Raw genomic sequence first — 7,791 nt, 5'->3', positions numbered from 1 at the left:
TCCGCCCTGAAGAACCGGACTGTGGTTGGGTGTGGTGTCTCACGTCTGTAATCCCAGCACTTTGGGAGGCCAAAGCCGGAGGATTGAGCCCAGGAGTTTGAGACCAGCCTGGGCAACACAGGGAGACCCTATCTCTACAAAAAAATACAAAAAGTTAGCCAGGTGTGGTGGCACATACCTGTAGCCCCGGCTACTTGGGAGGCTGAGGTGGGAGGATCACTTGAGCCTGGGGGTTCAAGGCTGCAGTGAGCTGTGGTTGTGCCACTGTACTCCAGCCTGAGTGAGAGTGAGACTCTATCTCAAAAGGAAAGAAAAAGAACTGGACTATGGCCTCTTGATCCCACCCTGGGCGTGGGGAGTTCTACCCCCAGCTCCTTCCAGTGGCAGTCCTCCCCTAAACCAGTCCCAGAGGAATGCCCCCCTCCCAGACCTGCTCCAGACTTCACTGCAACTAGGAAGCCAAGGCTGGCATGCCCTGAGAAGGCCTCAGCAAGCGATGCAAGAGAGGCTGTGGCACTTCTGTTCTCCTAAAGAGCTTTGGGAACGGGAGAGCCCCTCCTTCTGTGTGGGCTGAGCTATGTGACCCAGTGGCAGGGGCCTTGAACCCCCGCCGGGTAGACCCTGCCTCCCTTTCCACTGCCCCAGTGCAGTTCCAGATGGAGACTCCTCTCAGTCTCCTGCTCTGGCCCTGCTTAGCCCAGCATGGAACAGAGTTCGTGGAAGGCGATCATTTCTGCTGCATTTGCCACAGCTCATGTTTCCCCTAAGAAGATTTAGCAGAGAACTTAAGACTTTTGCTGAGGGCAAAGCAGCCAGCCCGGCAGGGGCTGGACGGCTGGACAGGCTGGGAGGGCTGGACGGCAGAGGGGAGGCAGGACAACCACCGAGCCAGGAGCCAGGAGGGGAGGAGCCACCCTCCTATCCACCCAGGAACACCAGAGGAGAGTTTTCTCCAGGAGGCTCCAGGCCTTATAGCCCTCGGTCTTAACCCCTGCCGCAGCCCCCGCTCCAGTGTCTCTCTCCCCCGAGTCTTTTCATCCCTCCCCATCCCTTTCTTGATCTCCATACACACACATACCACCCACCCTCCCTCCCTCTCTTCTCCCACTTCCTCTCTCTCCTTTCTCACCATCTCTCCTCATTATGTCTTCTCTACTCGATCACCCCTTCGCAGAGAAACCTTTCCAGCTTCTTGCTCTTTTCCAGTTGAATTTCCTCACCCCTTTGTCCCAGGTGGCTGGACATGCAGCAGAGTCCAGCTGCTGCTGGAGTTCATGAGAAGGGAACCGGGAACCTCTCACACTGCCAATCGTCTCTCAAAACTGAGGTTCCAGTTTGAGACCAGCCTGGCCAACATGGTGAAACCCCGTCTCTACAAAAAATACAAAAATTAGCCGGGCATGGTAGCGCACCTGTAGTCCCAGCTACTCGGGAGACTGAGGCATGAGAATCCCCTGAACCTGGGAGGCGGAAGTTGTAGTGAGCTGTGATCGTGCCACTGCACTCCAGCCTGGTTGACAGAGCAAGACGCTGTCTCTAAAAACAAAAAACAAAAAACAAACAAACAAAAAAAACTCAGGTTCCCACACCCACTAAACCCTGCCTCCTCTCAGGCTACAGAGACCTCTTCAGGAGACTGAAGTGCCCATACCCCGACCATCTGACCAGCCGCCACCCCATGCCCATGACCCACCAAGGGCTGAGGCTGCTCACTGCTCTGTTTTATCTTTGGCCTCTGGTCCTTCACTCTTGTGCCAGGGCTTAGACCCAGGGCAAGGTCTTAGACCCAGGGCAGGGGCAGGGTTAAAGGCTTTCAACCCAGGGCCAATGCCTTCATTCATGCAACAAATGTTTTCTGGCTGTGTGCTTTATTCATGTGAACCAGGAAAACAGAAAAATATGACAGTGTTTCTAATAGAGGTTTACAAGTGCTATGCAGGGCTGGCAGAAAGAGTAGAAACTGGAAAAGATAAACTTTACCCACTTGAAGGGAAAGAGGGCAATGTTACCAAGAAGATAACATTTGAGTTGGGTCTTCAAGGATGAATAGGAATTCAGCATGCAAAGAGAGGTAGAAACCAACTTTTAGGAGGGGGAGGGGCTCTCATGTGCTACATATAATCAGAGGCACATTATATATGCCTAATCCCATTTTACAGGTTAGAAAACTGGGGCTCAGAGGGTTAACTTCTCCTAACTGTAAATGGCAGAGAAACAGGATTTCAAGTCCATGCCCATCCTATTGCCCCAGCGTTCAGAGAAAGCAGATGGAGACATTCGTGTGTGAAGCACACAGGTGTGAAAAGATGTACCATGTTTGATGTGGCTCAAGTACATGGTACCTAAGGGAGTAGGTGAGAGAGAAAGCAGAAGAAAAAGGCAGCAACAGGACCCTCAGGACCCTTGGGTGCCAGCTGAGAATGTCTGGAGATTGAAGACTTGCTGAATTAATGAGGTGGGACTCAGGCCTGCCGTGTACGATTTTGTAGGCTATGCAGTGCATGGTCATACATGGCACCCTGCTTCAGCTTTATCCCACAGGTAATGAGGATGAGGTAGGAAGCAGGACTGGACTCCAGAGGCAGGGCTTGGACACAGGTCCAAACTGAGGACTAGCTAAAACAGGGATGAGGTAGGAGGAGCTTTCCAGTGTGACATGTCAGTTTACCATTGCCGTGGCAACACCCAGAAGTTACCACCCCTTTCCATGGCAGCAACAACCTGATGACCCAGAAGTCACCACCCTTTTTCTACAAATCTCTGCATACTCTGCCCCTTAACTTGCATGTGTTTAAAAGTGGGTGCAAATAAGAGTGTGGAAGCTACTGAGCTGCAGCTCTCAGCACACTGGGGTAGCCCGGCTCTGGAGGAGCAGTCACGGGATTGTGACACTGCCACCTCTAGAAAGCTGCTTTCTTCTACCACCATTTGCCCTTGAATTATTCCCTGAATGAAGCCAAGAACCCTCCCAGGCTAAGCCCCAATTTGGGGCTCGCCTGCCCTGCATCAGGGAGACATTTCAGCCGAGGAGTAATTGACCAGATTTATGCTTTAGAAACATGGAGGCCAGAGATGTCATCTGAGGCTGAAGCTGGGGAGAAGAATGCTGGGATGAGAACCTGGAGTTCGGACCAGGGAAGGGATGAGAGCCTAAAAAGAGGAGCTCTCACCCTGAGACACGCTGGGGCAGGAGCCTGCTTGATCCAGGCCTGGGTCCCTGGTTCTCTCTGAGCTTGGGAGGACTATGTGAGACAGAGCAGGACCAGGGGCCTGCATTCCCCCTTGTATTATTCATCTTCTCGGGCTGCCATAACAAAATACCATAGACTGGGCAGCTTACACAACAGAAATTTATTTTCTCACAGTTCTGGAGGCTTGAAGTCCAGGATCAGGATGCCATGATGGCCAGGTTTGGGTAAGGACTCTCTTCATGGCTTGCAGACAGCCACCTTCTCCCTGTGTGCTCAGATGGTCTTTCCTCAGTGTGTGTGCATGGAGAAGGACATCTCTCTCCCTCGCTTCCTTTTATTTGAAAGCCACCATCTGATTAGAATCTCACCCTTGTGGCCTCACTGAACCTTAAGTTAAGCCTCAGAAAAGCCTTATCTCCAAATATAGTCACATGGAGAATGAGAGCTTCAGCATGCCAATTTGACGGGACACAGCTCAATCCACAGCACCCATCCAGGCAGAGTCCTGCCCAGTCGTGCTCCCCATCCCCACCAAGCCTCAGTCCGGACCAGGCTGGAGCCCTCAGCCCCAGGAAAGGAGATCCTCAACTTCCTGGGCTCCCAGGGCCAGCCGGGGGCTTATTTTGCAACTGTTTCTGGAAGGCTTTTCAGTGTTCTCCTCTCCCCATCTGGACTAGCCAAGAAAGGCAAGTAGAGCTTGGCTGGGAGCAGGCCTGGGGGTCAGGGAGACAAGCCAGGAAGGAGGGAACCAGAGAGGAAGAATGAGGAGGGGGTTAGGAGGGCGAGCAACACACACTCATTCATTCACGCATTCAACAAATAAGCGCTGTGCTCCCATGTGAACCACGCAGAGCCAGGCGAACGGGGTTGGCCAGGAGCTGGGGGAGGGGCTTACACGTGCCCCAGGAAGCGATATTCTCTCCCCCAAGAATTCAGACTTGACACCCTGTGAACACTGACATGGGACATATTCTTAGTTCACTCCACTCCCATCTATGCATGCAAACACACGTGCGTGCGCGCGCGCGCGCACACACACACACACACACACACACTTGCTTCTTTTGGATCAAGAACTGGAAGCCGGCCGGGTGTGGTGGCTCACACCTGTAATCCCAGAACTTTGGGAGGCTGAGGCGGGCAGATCACGAGGTCAGGAGATCGAGACCATCCTGGCTAACACGGTGAAATCCCGTCTCTACTAAAAATACAAAAAAAAAAAAAAAAAATTAGCCGGGCGTGCTGGCAGGCGCCTGTAGTCCCAGCTACTCGGGAGTCTTTTCCTGAGAAAAGACAGGAAAAAAAGAGATATGGAGAAACAGGAAGGAAAAAAAAAAAGGGCATGGAGAAACCAGGAGGAGGGGCATCCGAGAAGAAGAAAACCCAGAGGAAGAACAGGGCCAGAAGACAGGAGACCCAAATCAAGGCAATCTACAGAGACACATTCCGTCTTACAAAATGGAGAAATAAGTCAGGCACAGTGGCTCACACCTATAATCTTAGCTCTTTGGAAGGCCAAGGTGGGCGGATCACTTGAGGTCAGGAGTTCGAGACCAGCCTGGCCAACATGGTGAAACCCCCATCTCCACAAAAAAATGCAAAAATTAGCCAGGTGTGGTAGCACACGTCTGTAATCCCAGCTACTCAAGAGACTGAGGCAGGAGAATCCCTTGAACCCGGGAGGCGAAGGTTGCAGCGAGCCAAGGTCACGCCACTGCACTTCAGCCTGTGACAAAGTGAGGGAGACTCCATCTCAAAAAAAAAAAAAAAAAAAGACGACGACGAAGAAGAAATAGGGCTACTAGGTGCCAAGGGTACAGAGCACAGGAGAAAAGCATTTATGGGAAGTAGGCATTGAAGAGACAGGCAGAAAGCCCCTTGCTACATGTATTCAGTCATCATTCAATATCTGCCTCAGGCCTCCTGTGTATCTGGCACTGTGCTTAGCCCTTAGAGATGGGTTGGGACACATTTATGCTAAAAAATTATTTGTTCTTTATCTGAAATTCACACAGAACTGAATGGGCTGTGTTTTTTATTTTCTAAATAGGTAGCCTGGAGCTACAGTGATGAATGAGGTTCCTGACTTCATGGAGCTTATACAAATGAGGGATAGCCGGGCACAGTGGCTCATGCCTGTAATCCCAGCACTTTGGGAGGCCGAGGCGGGCAGATCACAAGGTCAGGGTTTCAAGACCAGCCTGACCAACATAGTGAAACCTCGTCTCTACTAAAAATACAAAAATTAGCTGGGTGTGGTGGCGGGCACCTGTAATCCCAGCTACTCAGGAGGCTGAGGCAGGAGAACCTCTTGAACCCAGGAGGCGGAGGTTGCAGTGAGCCAAGATCACGCCACTGCACTCCAGCTTGAGCAACAGAGCAAGACTCCATCTCAAAAAAATAAAAAGAAAAGAGGGACAAAGATACAGAGTAATTGCACTGTGAATGCCTAACTAAACACTCTTCTGTTGAGAAGATGCGCAAGGTGCTCTGAAATGAATAGTCGGGAGAACTGACCTGCTCAGGGAAGTCAGGGAGGGCTTCCCTAAGGAGGTGATGATGGCTGAGATGAGAGCTGAAAGAAAATCCATTGTCGGGGATGTGGAGAAGGGGGCACTGGGAGCCTTGAAAGCAGAGGGACCAGCATGTGCAAAGACCCTGTGGTGGAAGGGAATGCAATACGGCCAGTCTGGCTAGCGGCCCCAGAGAGCAAGGGGGTGTGAAGGGCAGGGGGCCTGGTGAGGTCGGCAGGGGCTAGGCCAAGCCGGACCTTCAGCCCATGTTGGGGGCTTTGGTCTTGACCCTTCCCTGAGAGGCCAGGGAAGCAAGAGGCTGACAGGACTCAATTTCCTGGTATTGTAGGAAGAACTGATTGGGGGCCAGGTGTGGTGGCTCACGCCTAAAATTTCAGCACTTTGGGAGGCCAAGATGGGTGGATCACATGAGGTCAGGTGTTCAAGACCAGCCTGCCCAATATGGTGAAACCCCATCTCTAGTAAAAATATAAAAATTAGTGAGGCGTGGTGGCATGCACCTGTAATCCCAGCTACTTGGGAGGCTGAGGCAGGAGAATTGCCTGAACCCAGGAAGTGGAGGTTGCAGTGAGCCAAGATTGCACCACTGCACTCCAGCTTAGGCAACAGAGCGAGACTGTCAAAAAACAAACAAACAAAAAACTGAGGATAAATAAGCTGAGAATGGCTGTAGAGTAAGCAAAGGAAGCAATGGTGGAGGCTACGTCTAGGACCTGGATGGAGGCAGGACAGCAGGGATAGAGCAGAGAGATACTGAGAGTTAAAATCCACAGGACTTTGAGATGGAACAGGAGTGAGAAGTGGGGGAGGGAGTTATCTAGAAGGACTTCCAGGGTTCCAGCCTACAGGAATGATGGTGGAACCCTCTCCTGAAATGGGGAGAGCCAGGAGGATCCAGCTTAGGATAGGGATGAAAACCTGAGTTCTGAGTCAGATCCCCGCCCCACCCCTCCCATCAGCTGGGCAGGACTCTCTGAGATACCCCCATGAGGACCATCCTCCCAGACAGGGCAGCCAATCATTCTACTAAATTGCCAAGATGGAAACTAATGCATGGTGGAGGAGAGGAGGAAGATGAACAGAAAACCACCCACTTTGCCCTCCCTGAAGGGTGGGGGCCGCCTGAGCCCTCAGACACGCTTGGGAGCAGGTGTGTGGGGAGATCCCTGGTGCCTCACTCTCACTTCCTCCATCCACCTCCCCTCCCAAAAGCCGGGCAGCCTTGGCATTATGACAGAGCCTATCTCGCACTGCAGAGGGTCTTTTGTGGTGGCAGGAGAGGGCATGCCTCAGTTCCAGGCAGACCACAGAGTAGTGTCGGGGAGTGGGACACAGGAAAACTCAGTGATGGGGCAGATTTAAGACGTAGGGGGAGGCCGGGTATGGTGGCTCACACCTGTAATCCCAGCACTTTGGGAGGCCGAGGCAGGTGGATCACCTGAGGTCAGGAATTCAAGACCGGCCTGGGCACCATGGTGAAACCCTGTCACTACTAAAAATACAAAAATTAGCCAGGTGTGGTGGTGTGCGCCTGTAATCCCAGCTACTCGGGAGGCTGAGGCAGGAGAATCACTTGAACAAGGGAGGTGGAGGATGCAGTGAGCTGAGATCACGCCACTATACTCCAGCCTGGGTAATAGAGCAAGACTCCATCTCAAAAAAAAAGAAAAAAAGGGGGAGTGGGAGAGGGAGACGGAGAGGGAGAAAAGGGACAGGAGCACAGGATAGCAAGACACAGAAAATGGAAAGATAAGGCCCAAATAAGAGAACCAGGACCAGAGGCAAAGGAACCCACAGAAAGACAGAGGCATAGATAGAAAGACAGCTAGCTGGCTGGGGTGGCTCACGCCTGTTACCCCAAAACATTGGGATGCCGAGGCAGGAGGATGGCTTGAGCCCAGGAGTTTGAGACTGGCCTGGGCAACATGTCAAAATCCTGTCTCTACAAAAAAAAAATACAGAAATTAGCTCGGCGTGGTGGTGTACACCTGTGTTCCCAGCTATTCAAGAGGTGGGAGAATCTCTTGAGCCCAGAGGTTGAGGCTGCAGTGAGCCATAATCACACC

The sequence above is a fragment of the Macaca fascicularis genome, chromosome 16, assembly GCF_037993035.2.
Source record: "Macaca fascicularis isolate 582-1 chromosome 16, T2T-MFA8v1.1".
NCBI lineage: Eukaryota > Metazoa > Chordata > Mammalia > Primates > Cercopithecidae > Macaca > Macaca fascicularis.
The sequence above is the reverse complement of the archived record's forward strand: the minus strand, read 5'-3'. Positions refer to the sequence as shown.